This window comes from Sus scrofa, chromosome X (assembly GCF_054392235.1).
Source record: "Sus scrofa isolate SSC_HxYL_T2T_F1_AM1 chromosome X, Sscrofa_HxYL_maternal_Yorkshire_Landrace_v2.0, whole genome shotgun sequence".
In the NCBI taxonomy this organism is placed as follows: Eukaryota; Metazoa; Chordata; class Mammalia; order Artiodactyla; family Suidae; genus Sus; species Sus scrofa.
This window is the reverse complement of record NC_139401.1, coordinates 118749264-118765719: the sequence shown is the minus strand read 5'-3', so window position 1 is coordinate 118765719 and position 16456 is coordinate 118749264. Positions and strand designations below refer to the sequence as shown.

Below are 16456 nucleotides of genomic sequence, written 5' to 3'. Positions count from 1 at the left end.
GCTTTATAGAAATGTTCTTTGGCCAGACGCCTTGGATGCTCTCCACATGTAGTATTTTTGAGTTTTTTTTTTTAAATTATATAAATGCACCCAGGGAGTTTTTAAAAATCACTGAGAGGTTCCCGTCATGGCTCAGTGGTTAACGAACCCAAACCCGACTAGTATCCATGAGGATGCGAGTTTGATCCCTGGCCTCGCTCAGTGGGTTAAGGATCCAGCGTTGCTGGGAGCTGTGGTGTAGGTTACAAACACGACTTGGATCCCATGTGGCTGTGGCCGTGGCATAGGCCAGCGACTACAGCTCCGATTGGACCCCTAGCCTGGGAACCTCCCCGTGCCTCGGGTGTGGCTCTAAAAAGACAAAAATTTAAAAAAAAATTTTAATTGCTGAGTGACCTCTGTTAAATATTATTTTTAAATAATTGGTGTGATTATCCAGTAATATTCAAGCATCACTTTTTTGCCTTAAAATGTTTGAAATCGAATTTTACAGCAGATGGTTAGCTGGCAGATAAAGGTATTCTTAAGCATGATTTAGTGCTAATAAGGTCGTTCAGAGTCAAGTACAAGATCATAATTGGCAGAAAATGGCTTTTGTGTAAAAGTTGACTGCCTAATCCAATACAAATATATATTTAAAGTTTAATCAATAGTGATTGCTCTGAATGTAAAGTGATATTTAAAAAGTCCACAGAGTTTGCGCATAGAGACAAAGACAAATTCTTATGGAGAGAGCCTATGCATTAGTATTTTAAGATAAACTTAGCTAGAGCTCTTGATAACTAGCACTTAGTCCAAGCAATGTGCTTTTTTAAAGAAATGGGAAAGTAATTTCAAGGTGGATTTTTTTCAGAAAGGCTCTCTAGGCTTATGAGCTGTATCTCTGTATTTGTGCAGTCAGCTCAATCTCTTATACCTTCTCCATCTTCATTTCCATTTCCCAGAGTAAATTCTGTGTTTCAGAACAGATAATCCTGAGGCCTTGGGTGCAATCCTTAGTAATCAAAGTATGATACAGGTTTGGGCAACTGACCCAGTTTTCAAAAACAAGAAAAGTACCTGGAACATTTTAGAAAAATGTTTCAACAGAGAAGAAAACTTAAAATAGTTTTAAGTATTCAGCAGCATTCAGCTAATGTCATCAATAATTTATAGTAATGTGCATAATTGGGACTTGCATATTTTATTTTATTTTGGCCATGCCTGCAGCATGTGGAAGTTCCCGGGCTAGGGATTAAAACCGCACCACCACAGCAGCAACCTGAGCCACTGCAGTGGCAACACCAGATCCTTAACCTGCTGTACCACCAGGGAACTCTGCAACTTACATATTTTAATAGACAACTGACAGCCAGGACAAAACCAAGACTCACTCTTCCAAATTCTCAAGGCCTCACTCTGTTGACACATGACCTCTTCATCCTTGAAATATTAGTGATATAACATTTAATCATATTTCACTATTCCTCCCCCGAATCTCCTATTCGCCCACTAGAGAAACATATAAGAAAAAAGATATTGCCTCCAAGTCGGAGATCGTAGAGAAAAAAGAGAAATTTGGAGATCCCTATTGCTTTTCCTTCTGAAATACTTCAGCTCCAATAATAACGCACTTGAAACAAAACCAGAATGAAAGCGTAATGACTAAAATCACATACTAATGAAAGGGGAGGGTGATAAAGTGAAACTCCCCCAGAGAGAGAATTATCTGTGCCATTTTTTTTATCACATTTTCCATTATAAACGTCTTGGCTTTCCTTGAAGCAAAAATGGAGGAGCTGTGATTAGTTGTGGCTCAGGGATGTCCTATTCTCCCCATCAAACCTGCTCCTCCTTTAAACCCCTAGTTTGGTCACCTTTGATCTCTAGCCCATAATGTCAAGTGCAACAGCCCCTCGTGCCTCTGCAGTTGCCAGAGAGACAGGTATGTAAGCTCCTCGTGGGCAGGTTCCCTGTCCTTTTCTTTGTGTCTTCTGCAGTCTTTTTACAGAGAGGCGCTCATGAACCATTGTACTTCCTTTCATTGATCAATGAGAACAATGCAGTTTAGTACAATCCAGTTAGTTTTCCTCTTTATGGTGGTTGCCAGAAAGCTCAGAGCTAACATTTAGGGCCCAGATGAAGCAGTTAACCTTATCTAGGTTTTTGAAGGTTTTGATGTAATTATCACCACTTTCCTCATTATATCACTCTTACTCTTTAGGCCCGTGATAATGGTTCTTGGAAGTATGTCTTTCCTGTAAGTTATTTCTAGCCTTTTTGGAAGAGTGTAGTTGTATAACTAGTGAGAGAGCAAGGGAGGGGGCGTTTTCTTTTTATTTGGATCTTTGGTTGGTGTTTTCTTTTGTCTTTTTGACTGTGCCTGCGGCATGGGGGAGTTCCTGAGCCAGGGAACCGAACCTGTGTCACAGCAGTGAACCAAGCCACTGCAGTGACAATGCCAGATCCTTAAGCTGCTGAGCCACAAGAGAAGTCTGGCTATTTCAGAATTTCTCATTTGCAGCTTATGAAACTATTTGAGTGTTTTTCATTTAGATGTGTTCATGTAATGCAGGCATTACAGTAGTGCAAACTGGGGGCCTCAGATTTAAATAGGCTGCCAGGGATACTCAGAAGTCCGGTGAGTACTACCGAGACTACTCTTAATCAGGAAGGAAAAAGTAGCAAAGACCTGGGACTCCTTGGGAAGGTGTTTATTTTCTTCACAACGGAAAGGGGAGCGTGTTGCATGCGATGTTCTGTTTCCTTCCTGCATCTCCACAGGGTACAGCTGATGAACTTTGTATGTGGTGCTTGCTTTGAGGTTTGCGAGTCTGTCAATACTGCAGCTTTTGATTATCCATGTTGAAATTCTGTGGTCAACATTGGGCTCTTTGCTTGTTTGATGTGAAAAGTATTTCTCTCCTTTGAGCTTGTCTCTTTTTCCAGATAGCTTTTTGAGGGGGTGAGGAAAAGCAACGCTTTCAAATAAATGTGGTTTCTGCAGTGAGTAAAAGGTATTAACTTATTGGAGAGCAGAGGAGAATTTCCTAGAAAATCCTCTATCTGCTTAAATCTGGGTACATAGCAAACATTCAGAGTTTTAGAAACACTCTGGGGAGATTTGTAGAGCAAATGCAGGCAACGCATAATACAGATCACTTACACACTTACCTTTATAACTAATAGAAAATGAATGTGTTTCCTAGAAGTAGTAGAAGAGAATTCTGAGAGGCCCAATTCTTCTTTTGCATGACCTGGACTGGCTCTCTTTTGTGTGACTGCTAGCATCTCACTGAGGTCAGAGATGTGGAATTAAGATATCAAAATCCCTTGGATGTGACCTTTTAGAAACTGAATTATCAGTGACATAAAAAAATGCTTAGTAAATAGCTAAAGTGTTGGCTAAGATAATGTTCCCACAGCGCTGGCAAAGTGTTGTGGGCTGACTAGCAGCACCGCTTCAGAAATGTAAATTCAGTGGGTTAAGGATCCGGCATTGCCATGAGCTGTGGTGTAGGTCATAGACGCGGCTCGGATCCCGCGTTGCTGTGGCTGTGGCGTAGGCCGGCAGCTACAGCTCCGATGAGACCCCTAGCCTGGGAACCTCCATATGCTGCGGGGGCGGCCCTAGAAATGGCAAAAAGACAAAACAAAAACAAAAACACAAAAAACAACAAAAAAAAAACCCCAGAAATGTAAATTCTTGGGCCTCACCCAGAACTGCTGAATCCGAAACTTTGAAGGTGGAGCTGACAGTCTTGTTTTAAGAAGCCCTCCTGGTGATTCTGATGAACACTGAAGTTTAAGGACCATGGGTTTAGAGAAAACCCTGACAGTCCAAGAGAGTGTCAACTCAAGATGTTCTTCCGTTTCAGAATTCTCGGTCCCCTGTGTTAGTCGCTCAATGCTTTTTCCTTTTTTCCACCCCCCCCCCCCATAAATGGCCTCATTCTTGGCTTATTGCTTATATTCAGATCTGGTGGAAAGAAAGTGACATCTGTTCTGGAAAACTTATATATCTTCGAGAAACTTACTCTATTTCTTTCCCCAAGGAACACCACAATGCTTATTAACCGAGATAAGGCTTTGAGACATTCTGCACGAAGGAGCAGTTTACTTCTGCTAAACTCAACATTTCTCACAGTGTTTTCACCGCAGAACCCTATTTTTATGGAGCACATAGAAACTTCTCTTGGAACATCTTCCCGCAGGTAGTTGGGCAAGAATAACATCGGTGTCTAAATGTATGAAACCAAAAAGAAAAAGATTTCAATTTTTTGTCTTTCATAACCCTTTATTAGTGATGTTTTTTATATCCCGAAAGCTCTATTGAAGGTGTTGCTAGCTGCCACAAGTGGATTTGCAAAATTTTATATGCAGCAAGTGTGGGGACAAAAAAGGCTCACATATGTATGTGATATATAATTGTATAAAATATATATTACGTCTTTACAATAGAAATATGTATTCAACATAATATTCAGTATAATAATAATATTCGATATATAAATATATATTCAAATTTGTTTCACATTTATACAAGTCAATCTGGGCTTCTAAGAGGTTGCCTACTGAGATGAAAAATAAGAAAAGTGAAGAATTAGCTCAAATATTTAGAAACAATTTTATAATGAAATTCAGTTTTATTTTTTTCTAACTTATAGAGACAATATTCAAAATCCCCTAAATTAATTACTTTATTCGTATTTTAAGCACCATTAACATCTTCTTTTATAGCCTATGACTTGTTTTGCTTTATCCTCCTAACTTACCTGGAAAAAATGACTTGCCTGATTTCTTTTTATCATTTTAATATATGCTGTAAATAAAATATAACAGCGGTTTGGGCAAAGTCATAATATAAAAAGTACCAACTGCAAAACGTGACACTCCAAACTTTTTCATATAATAGAAATTACTTTGAATGTTTTATTCGTTGTGATTCTAAAGTGAATTTTCATTTTGTGAGATTTTAAAGTAAAAAGCCTGTGATGTGTCTCTTGACTAGAAAAACTGGTCTTCTGAGTAGGCACTGGCTTATTGCCAGTTGTAAAGGGAGCAATAATTCCTTTCTCTTTTCAGTTATTTGTAAGGATAAGATTAAAGCCTGTATCTGCTTCTTTATCCTCTGCTCCTTCACCTCCTCGAACCACTGAGCTGTGGAAGCAACAACTGTCTAACAATATCCAGTTCTAAGAAGAGAAGTTGTCCTTGGTTTTTTAACATTGTATATAAATTTGCTCCCTAGGCACTGTGAAAAATTTTATTACAAAATCAAGGATTCCTCATGTATTATCCTTTGTGGGGAGGTAAAATGGTAAAACATAGTTTATAACCTGTCGAATTTTTTATACTTAATTCAAAGCAGCCATCTTAGTTCTATTGTAAAGAAAATAATAAGGAAAAGTAAATATTTTTACTGATTTTACTTTCAAAGCATACTAAATTTCACTTTTCCCCTTTATTCTTTCAAAGTACTTACGAAGTATATATAGGGGCAGGAATTATTCCTATAAAAACTGCTTAACAGAACTGGAAAATAATTTAGCCCTGATCTGAATCCAGCACACCTAAATCCCAGTTTAGCTTTCTTTCTAATAAAATACTGCATTCACATTAAAAATAAACATTTATTCCTGCTTTGTCTAGGAATAAATGCATGAGAATCAGAGCATGAACTGCCTGTGACCTGATTCCAAACAGTTGATTCATTTCAATATTGTATTTATTTATCATTATTATTTGCTCTATCATATTGTCTCTAAAAGTATAGGTACACTTATGGATTCTACATGTTCCATTGCCCAGTCACTTATTATAAGATCTAAATTCCTGACTAAATCGTCGGCAAACATCTGAAGCATTTTGTCTTTTATCTTTTTTTTTTTTTTTTTTTTTTTTGTCTTTTTGCCTTTTCTAGGGCCGCTCCCGCGGCATATGGAGGTTCCCAGGCTAGGGGTCGAATAGGAGCTGTAGCCGCCGGCCTATACTGCAGCCACAGCAACACGGGGTCCAAGCCACATCTTCGACCTACACCACAGCTCATGGCCACGCCGGATCCTTAACCCACAGAGCGAGGCCAGGGATCGAACCCGCAACCTCGTGGTTCCTAGTCGGATTCATTAACCACTGAGCCACAACGGGAACTCCTAAAGCATTTTGTCTTTTAAAACCTGTGGAAAATACATACTTATAAGTGAATCACTTTGTTGCACAGCAGAAATTGACACAACATTGTAAATCAAGTATAATAAAAAGTTTTTTTTAAATAAAATAAAACCTGTGGAAAATACATATGTGTAACTGGATCACTTTGCTGTATAGCAGAAATTAACGCGACACTGTAAATCAACACTGTTTCCATTTTAAAAAGCTGTGGGAAAACCTAAATGATAAGTTAGATTGAAGAGAAGTGATTATTGTCTTGTTTACCTCTTGCATCCACGTATTATTTTGCATTTGAAGTCTTTAGTATTATTTTGTGAATGATTTTTACTTAACCAAAAATAAATGGACAATAGAGAAAATAAATAAACATAACTCTGGCTCACAGGCAGAGGCAAAGGACCTAGAAAGTCAAGCCCTAGTTCCCAGGCCCTCAGATCATCATCCCCTGTTGCACCGTCTCAAAGTTTATACATTCTGTGGTCATTTAAGTCAAGTCCCCACTAAAACTGAGCCTTTGGTGACAGAGTCTTTTGTGAGGCGCTGTGCGTGGTGCGTGTGCATTCTGATTCACATGTGTTCTTTGCGGAATGCAGTGCTTCAGAAGAACACTGTGTACTTCTTTGTGATAAGGTCGATCTTTTGTCAGCGTTTGGGATTTTCTCTGCTTTGTCATAGTGTCGAAGCTACAGCACCCATACATTTGTGGTCTGAGTAAACCTGCTTCTAAATGACACTGCCATTGTTTTGATTTTCTTGTAGGATTCTTCTTTTAGAGAGACCATAATAAGTCACCAAAGGCACACGAGCAGCTCTTTCACTGAGCCCCGATTCCGTCTGTTCTCTGTGTCCATGGGATTTTACAGGCCTGTTCTGTTTGTGCTTGAGCTCTCATAACCCAACTCCTGATTACGTGACACTGCTTCTCCCAAACTGGCAAAATTCTATTGTGCAAACACTTGCTAAAAAGCTGTACTAAGAGATGAGCTGTTTGTACTAATTGTTCTGCTTTGGTTAGGATGAAAGACTTAAAGCACATAAAGCACTTTGAAGAGTGCCCCATATATGGTAAATACACAGTCAAGTTGTTCAGGTGGGTGTGGTGTGAAAAAACATCGAACATTCAGTTACCTTGTCGTATTTGTTTTCAAGTCACCCAAGATCCCCTGGTACTTAACAAAACAGCCTTTTCCCACCATCCATAGATTTATCTATTAAAGAGTTGCTGGACATACCTAACCGCCAGTTGGTATGCAATCTTTGTTTTAATCTTAGTGGGAAAATAGTGGCCCAAACATTAGAAATAGTTGAACTAGCTCATTTCTCAGTCTAGCACGTCGAGGTGTGGTCCTGGTTAGGGATGTTAGCGGCAGCCTCAGAGTACCTGGGTTCAAATCCCAGCTCTGCCATGTTAGTTCTGTTTGCTTGTGCGTGTTTCGTCCCCTCTCTGTGCCTCAGTTCCTCAGTCCAGCACTGACTTCCAAGGCTTCCTGTGAAGATTAAATAATACAGTGCATATGAAGCACTTGGCATAGTGTCTGGCACATGGTAAATATAACAGAAGGTCAGCTCTTGGGATTCAGGCAGACCCGGTGTGAAAGGAAATGCGGACCAGATCTCAGTGTTCAGTAAGTCCCTCAAATGAGTCATGTCATCATGACCAAGTTCATGATATTCCTGGACAATGTAATTTTACAAGGGCCTCCACCTGGTCTCTAAATAAATGCGTGTCAGTGGTCGTCGTGTTCCGAGTCACATGAACTAAGCCTGTATGTAATTATTCTCTAGCACACTCATAAATGGTCAGAATTAGTTCACATCTGAAGGGTCCTTTGACCTTCTCTACTGGAGTCTAGTGGATAAAGTCGATGTCAAGCATGAAACAAAGTCAAACGAGTTCCATGTTCCAGTTATCTTTAGTGGAAAAATGAGTGTGAAATATTGGGACACTGATGTTTTACACAGCCTAGTTTATTTTGCTGTGTTGCTGGATCAGCTCTTTTTCTAGAATGGAATTGGATTTACCTTGTATAAGAGACACGTCAACTGGACTCTTTTTTTTTCTTCAGAAAGGTTTTCTGGAAGATTCAAATTTTATTCTGATTTTCAGGGAAGGCACAATGAAGCTGGAGATTTCTTTTCTTTCTCCCTCCCCAGAAGAAGGATTTCCCTAATTAAAAGACACTGATTAGAACCTAGAAACTTTGTTGTGTTTCATGTAGAGGGTTTATGTTTTTAAGGAACATTGCATCGTTACAAGCGCACTCTTCGCCCAATAACTCTTGTTCTGGCTGCTTAAACTGACTTGTGGCTTTTAAAGCTAATTAACTTTCGCTGTCCTTTGCTTTACTTTTTTCCCTGTTTTAGATTTGGAGATAGACATTCTTTGGCAGAGGTCATATTTCAACTTCTTTTCTGTAAGGATGGGAGACATTTATGGTTGAGGGATTGATTTATTTGAAAACATAAAACTTCCACTTATCGTTTGATCTTCTTTAAACAGCCCCATTTCTAGTTACCCTGTTCGTGGATGGCCTTGTTTAGTTCTTTAAATACCAGGAACAGTTTCATCATCATCAAATATTAACTGCTCACTGAAAGCAGAAGGTGAGCTTAACAAGGTTGCAGTATTTACTAAGTTAGTTATTGAGAGAAAGTCATTTTCAAACATATATTTTTTTAAATGTAATTTCAGTAATTTCATCTAGAATTTTGCCAATTCCGTTCACATCTCTGAAACACATTCTGGATGAAACTTAATACGTTTGGTAAATAAATATTCAAGCCAAGCAGAACAGGTCTTTTTTTTTTAAAAAAAAAAAAAAGAGCGACAAAGAATTTATATCAATAAATGGCTTGTTTTTATGTCTGGCAGGGCAAAAACCAACAGCAACCTGGCCTAATTTTCAGATGCTTTTTGAAAGAATCACTGGGCTTAAAGTGCCAGTTTATTTAAATACGCAGTACATTTGGAGTTTGGAGTTTTTGTTTTTCTGATACTCTAAAATGCTTGCAGTTTTAATATCAAGTTCACACAGAGGGTTCAATAAGACCTTTGGTGATACAAATATATCATCATTAACAAAATTGAGACTTAGTTCCTGCCGCAAAGTATTTTAATGGCAGTCCATGTCACCAAGTAAAGCTTTCTGCTGGAAAATTGCGTGTTTGGTATTAGTGTGATAGTGGGATAGGAGCGTGAGGAAAATGCTTACGTTAAAGTGGATACAGTTGGCTCTGTTTGGTGTTTGAACCGTGATTTCACACTTACGCATTTAGCAAGACCCTGTAAACAGCCCTTTGGTATCATGCTTTTAAATTCCTTTATCTGAAAGGAAACCTATGTTTAGCAAAAGGAAAAAAAAAAGGACTGATTTTCATCTTTGTGCCTCTAATTTCAAAAATGCAGAGGTAAATCAATAACTATATCTGCCCTTTATATAACCTCTGGGTGGAGGGGTACATGGCTGGCTATAGCTATAGATGTAATTATTTCATTGATTCTCAGCAGCATACTGAGCTCTGCAAAGATAAATTAACTCTGAACAATAATCAGCGCCGTTCTCACCCTATACTCCCTCCCCTTAAAAGTTTGCAAGAAATTTGTCTAAATTTAATTCTCCTTTGAAATTTTTCTTTTTACTTGGAGACAGGAAATTTAATTTTGCCAAGTGGAAACCGCAAGGTTTAAGTTTAGTACAAAACTAAGACCCTTAGGAATTGGAAGGGATTGCCAAATACCTTCTTACTTCCCAACTTTTAGTGCCGTTAAAACTCACTTGAGACGCTTAAGTCATGGAAAACCTAAGGTAACTGGCATGGTTTCAAGGGATGGAAGTCTCGGCGGGCGTAGGAAAGCCAGTTAGAGAAAGTTTGAAGTTGTTTTTTCAGAGCTTGTCTGGCTGAAGTATTTAAGGGAAACTTACAGCCATGGCAAGGGGCGCTGGGACGATGACTGTCGGATCTTTCTTTGTAGCAATCGTAGGAAAAATCTCTCAGCTCTGGGGAGGTCAAGTATGGGCAGAAATGGTCAATGTCACGTCAACGGCCCATCCGGTTCTTTGGAGTTTACTACATGCCATGGGGCTTGCTTTGAACTTTAGGCAGAGGGAGCTGAATCAGATCGCTCTTTTCCTAAGGCTTCTGCAGTGAGATGTGTCGAGAGGTGTTTTGGGGGAGGCGGAAAGAGGGATGGTTCTGTGATTGAATTATGTTTCTGAACTCAAAGTCAGCAGGTTTCTTTGCTGTAGAACAAGTGACAAGAGAACCTTTCTTATGCTCCTGTGGACAAGTCATCTACAGGAGAGGACTAGAGGGTGCTGTTCCTTCCAAGTATTTCTCCGGGAAAACTCCGTTCCTGAGGCTCCTGCCCTGGGAATAGTGGTGTGCGGTGCACACTCTGGCACACGCTGGACTGAATGATCTCCGAGAGCCTTTCCAGCTTTACTGTTGGATGTTTCTATGACATATTGTCTCTAAACATAGAAGCTTCCCCAGTGAAGTAGTGTCATTCTTTCTGACCTTAACTAATTCTGACTCTGATCATTCCAACAAAGGAGGCTACGGTCCTAATGGGTAAAATGTAAATTCAGGACCATGTGACTAACTCCTGAATGTTTACAGGTGCCACTTTTGTGATATACATAGTCTATAAGGTGGGGCTATAACAGATTGCCATTTTTCCTAAAGATATTGTTTCGTTTCTTAGAGTTGGCCCTGCCCTCCACTTCTCAGGCATTGGCTGAGAAAGACATTTAGGCAAATAATGGCTATCCGTGCCATTTTTTTTTTTCTTTTTGAGTGTTACCATGCCATTTTTTGCCTGTTTCGAATATGTATCTGCCTGGATCTTACGTGTGCATGTAGAAACAGGATGCTTAAGCACACGTTTTCCTGGCCTGTAGTGGATGACTTCAAGACTAAAGAAATTAAAGTTAACCTGCCTTCCCCTTCCCCCCCCAGTGCACAGACACACTAAGAAAACCCTTAAAAACATAAAAGCCTCATCTTGCTTTAATCACGTGTAGGTTCAAAAAAAGTTGTATACATTTTGAGCCAGGAGTTAGGCCTGGTGGTCACACAGTCTGCCCCCTCCCCCGGATTCAAGTTGGTGGGAGGAGCTCCCACAGGCATCAGTGTCTTTGAATATACAGTTGCGCCACTGTGGTTGGGAAAGTGGAGTGGCTGACCGGGTAGGGAGCCGTGTGAAGCTTTTGGTGGGAGGAGCCATGGAATAAAAAATTGCTTTCTCCAGCCGTCAACTTCCTTAAATTCCTTGCAGCTGGTCAGGTAAGCTGGGCCTGAGGGTGCCTCCTGCTTTGCCCCGGGCAACCGAAGGCCTAGTAGAGCCGGGGCTGATTCTATGGAGGGGGCTGCTTAGGACCTTAAGGTAAAGAGAGTAAGTAAAGTGGGGTTTCGAGGATTTACCTTTATTTTAGCTGAACCCACCAAGATGGAAGAATAGGTAGGGAGAGGGTGGCTAGATAATAGATTGCATGGGGCATACTTACACTAAAAAATCCGCCCTCGTTTATCTGAAATTCAAATTTGATTGGGCATCCTGAATTTTCATTTGATAAAGCTGGCAACCCTAGATAGGATTCCAGGCAGAAGCCCTAGCCGGGAAGAAAAGGTACAAGCAGCTGGTGTCCCTTTTTGTCCTGGTTCTAAATCGCTGTGGTTAGTGACTAGATGGGGTGTCCAGCAAAAGGAGCCCGAGGACCCTAAGATTTGACAAAGGCCCGAGGGGGACCCTCTCTCTACTTTATGTTGCTTCGTAACAAAGCCTATGTAGTAAGTAGCTTCATGAAGTTGCATGATTTTATGTGTGTTTCTTGGAGTAACAAATTGTCATTCTTTTCTCTTTTCCTTTTTTTTTTCCCTATATTTTAATGACATTTTACATTGGCAGCCATCAACTACTTTAAAGACAGCTTCCATGAATACTTAGCATCGGAAACGCCTTCTGACTCTTGGTAAACTCAGTGGGCTTCACTTTTCTTGGGGGTTCTAATTTCCTTCTGGTTGGCTGTCTTATAGACAGAGAGGATGTGTTCCTGAAGAGCAGATTATTGAAGAGATAGTTAATATTTTTTTCTAAAGCAATTGAAGGTATTCGATTAGACCGGTGAGGAAAAATTGAGGGGGAGGCAGGAAGCAGATCTGAGTTACTGGGAAGGCAGGCTTGGTTTCACTCTGAACAGCAACTCTGACTTTTAGTGCTGTTTGCTCTTCGAGAAAATTCAGAGAAAAACTTCAAGTTTGGGATTATTTGAAAATAAATGTTTGGTGTGAATTCAGCTGAACAGGGGTCTTAAAGCACGGTGGGGGGACATTTTTCTCGTAAGAAGTCTGGATACGCAGTAGAGATGCCCAAGAAGGCCCCGCTCTAGTGATTGACCTAAAGCCTTGTATTCCTCCTTTGTCTAAGTGGCTTCAGGGAGTTTGACTTGCAGCTGGTTAGAGAAATGCAGGGTGGGGATGGAGCCCACCTGTCAAGGAAGGCAGTTTATTCTAAGGTGACCCTGGTGCTCCCCTTGGGCAGGCCCAGGTGCTAATTAAATATGAATCCACTGCAGGTGCCTTTACTCAGCTCTGTGGGGTCCTCTATCCTGGAGGCGGGGGGAGTTCTGGTGGCCACAGATCCCTGGGAATTAGAACAGGGTTTAGGTCTGTGTGCCTTAGGATTTCCTAACATTTCTGATTGAGTTACCAGGATTTTTCAGCCATGATGGTCACTTATACCTCAGAGTATATATTCATAGCAAAAAGAAAGAAAAAAAGAAGAAATCTTGTTTTGAATTAGCTGTTTTCTGAACCTGAACAGAGTAACGGTTCATTTGAAAGAAAAAACCAGAAACAGCCTCAGTCGTGTGTTGGCTGTTGTTCTCTTCTTAGAGAAGAAAGAACTTGAGCCAGGAAACAGCAAGAAGAGCAATTAGGATTCTAAGGCAGACCTAGTGTTATGCCCTCATAACATTATTCTCATAAAGTTTATTCATTCAGCAAACTTTATGGAGTGGACACTCTTCACCAGGCACAGAAAGAGCCCCGGAGGCTCAAAGATGAAGAAGATATAGTCCTGCCTTTAGACAAACTCAAAGTCGAATGGGGAGATAGGCATGCAAACAGTTTATCCCTGTACACAGTGATAAGTGCTATGATAAAAGTGAGTACAAGGTGCAGCTGGAGGCACAAAGGAGGAAGAGGAATGGGAGTAAGGGTGTGGGGGTAGGGAGATGGGTTTAGGCAAATCTTTACAAAGCGAGAGAGTCCTTTCAACTGAAAATCCATATTGGGTAGTGAGAGCCCAGAAGCTTGGCTGCCGTCCTTACTGAGCTGCTTGTAAATTAGGACAAGCCATCTCATCAATTTGGCCCTCGCTTTCCCTGTAAGATAAAGGTGCACGAGATGTTCCTTAAAATCCTTAAAATCCCGTTCAGCCTTAAATGTTGTGATTCTGGAAATCAGGTTATCTTAGTGGGCTGTTGCAGAACAACAGTGTGTTTGTTGAACCTACTCCTCCCTTCCGCTTTTGGAGGTCACCATTTGAAAGCTTTCTTGAGGCAGATAGGCAGGAAAATTGTGCCCTCCTCCCAGCTTCTTAGCTATTGAGACCTGTTGTCTGGTTTGCACCAAAGTCATTGTCTTGTATGTGTGTGTGTTTGGGGGGGATGTCAAGGAAGGCGAGTTGAGCAGAGATGCAGTGCCCACTTCGTGGGGGGAGTGGCCCTCGCCATGGTGGGGGTGGGGGTCCTACGTTCAGCCCCGTTAATTTTGCTTTCAGTACACTCAGGAAATGGTTTATCAAAGTCTTTAAAGACTTTTTGTCTGCACCCCAAATTGAAATGAAAAGTTGCATGCAAGACTCTTAAGGATGGGAATTAAAATCCTTACAATTTTAAGGATTTTTGTGCATGTATATATATATATATATATCTATATCAATATTCATAGATGGTACAGTACTGAAAGATAAAGACAGCCCTCTAAGAAGAAAGTGGGAAATTTGCCATTAGTATGCTGACCTCTGACTAATACTCAATCTTTGTTGATGTTGTCTCACTTTGAGTTGTTTCAGAGTGTTCCTAGTCTTTAATAGGTCCGTGATGCTTGTAGGAACCAGGCAACCTAGTATGTATGATTTGTAATTCTAAAATTACCGTTACTTCCTTGGAGAAGCCATGTCCACACCTGTAAGTATGTTTCAGTAGGGCAGTATAATCCATAGGATTTTTCATTTAATACGTGATCACTAAAATGGAATCTTTTTTTTTTTTTCCATAGAAATGAAATCACCCATTCGTAGCCCTTAACATTTAACTTTTACCTCTTGGTAACCTAGCAGAGCAGTGAGTTGTCTTTGAAAAGGTAATCCAGAGAGAAAGGTGTCCCCCCCCCAAAACCCCATAATTCCTAGTGTATTTGAAGAAGCAAGTCATTCCGCAAACAGCTGTTCCTGTTAAGGTCCTGTGACTGACAAGGGTAATTTTCAGCTTCCTAGGGGCCTTTTCTTATTCTGATGGATGGTAGAGCTTTCTCTCAGGAAGGTAAAAAAGTACATTTCAGGGAGTTTTTTGACCACCCAGTGCAGGGGAAGTCTTGCATCTGACAGACTCTCACTGTCATAACTCCCAAGACTTAGGTGGGATTTGAATCTCTACAATGGTACTTTTCTTTCGCAGTCAAAGGCTTTGTACTCATTTGTGAAAAGCCTGAAGGTAGGTAAAAAGAAATAGATTGAATTTGGGAGGTTTTATGAATGCTCTGCAACTTTTCCCTTTGTCTGCCATCAACTTTTTGATGCGGAGGTGTTTCGGAGACTTCACTGGTCATTTTCTCCCCCCTGCTGTTTTTTTTGGGTGCATTTTCAAAGAGAGTAGATGGGAAAGGGGAGCTGGAAGACTCACAGATGTAGTTGCGCTTTTTTCAGCAGAGAGTCCCTTTGCTATTGATTGAATCCCTTGGCCATTTTCGGGATTCAGTATCATGGTGAGAGACGGAAGGAAAATGATTTGTTTTTAAGGCCAAAGGAAATGGAAAAGATGTGAAATTGAGGTGAGCATAAATGAGCTTGCACTCTGAGCGCTTCAGTGCTTCTTTAATTGTGTGTGTATATGTATGTGGAGGGGAGGGAGCTAGAAGTAAACTGGTCTTGGCTGCTGTTTTTAGGATCTAGCCACCTCTACCGGTGGATGGCGATGGTCGCAGGTACACTTCAAGAGTCATTTATGACATTTATAGAGTCACTTATGACATCGTCTCATTCCTTGCACTGAGCACGTGGTAACAATGAGCTCTGTGAGTCTAGAAGGAGGGCTTGGGAAACCCAAGGGGTGATTTTTTTTTTTTTTTTCCAGCCCATGATCATTTCTGGGCTATTTTAGACTTGGTGTGAATCGGATATCTTGTGGCCCATTCAGGGTGCTTAGCTGGCCTAAGGAAAACTTTGACCCTTTCTAGTCCAAAGTCACTGGTTTTCCAAAGGACAAAAAACAAAAAAAATAACCAATAAATGATTATATATTGGGCTGGGCCAATCCCTCCCTTGCCTCCACCCCCTACCATCCAAGTCCCTGCTTACCAAAGCCTTCACCCCTACCAAGACGAACAGCACATGTTAGCAAATGTCAGGGATAAAGCTTGCCGCCCCCTCCACAACTCCAATGAAAGTATTTTGGCCTACAGTTAAGTTTGGGCCTCTTGAAGAATGAATACCATACAGAGGAGATTTCTTATCACCCAGATTTGCGCATATAAATATATTATCCTGGGTTCTAAAGTCGTTTTGGAAAAAACTTAGGGGCTTGGCTTTCTTTTGAAATACTGTGTTCCACAGATAACATGGATATTAAATTATCTCATCTCATCTATTGTGTGGACAGAAAATGCAGGGTTTTTTTCCTCTTGTAGATGCTGTCTTTAACATAAGCAGCAACCTCTGGTAAAGTAGTATTGCTGTGCATTTGCATTGTTATCGAATTAAATTATGGATTCTGTCATTCAAAAGAGAATGCTTTATAAATCAAGTAAAATCTCATAACTAACATGAGTAAGTTTTTTTTAAAAATCTTAGGCTGCCTCATATTCCATACGTTAGTTTTATAGCCTAACTTGATGTAATTCTTTCAAGTGTAATTCTGTTTTTCTGTTTCTGTGTGCTGTTTTTTTTTTCACTTTGTAAAAATGTCATTAGTTTCCCAAGAAAAAGCTTAAGCAAAGGCATTATATGTAAAGGACAGCAATAAAAAGCACAAAGGCAGGTAGCGATTCTTTATCTGTAGATAGGCAGGAAATGTGCCAAATACAC

The 16456-nt window shown here is 40.3% G+C and overlaps 1 protein-coding gene across 51 annotated transcripts in view; it reads left to right on the top strand.

Moving 5' to 3' along the window:
• MBNL3 (muscleblind like splicing regulator 3) overlaps positions 1-16456 on the top strand; it is a 124800-nt gene that overhangs the window by 72164 nt on the left and 36180 nt on the right. For 6 of the 51 annotated variants that reach the window (XR_014834559.1, XM_085006200.1, XM_013986437.3 and 3 more), the window contains exon 1: positions 11305-11436. The exons of 33 other annotated variants lie outside the window; for them this stretch is intronic. The gene's annotated coding sequence lies outside the window, so the exon portion shown is untranslated. 51 annotated transcript variants of the gene reach the window in all.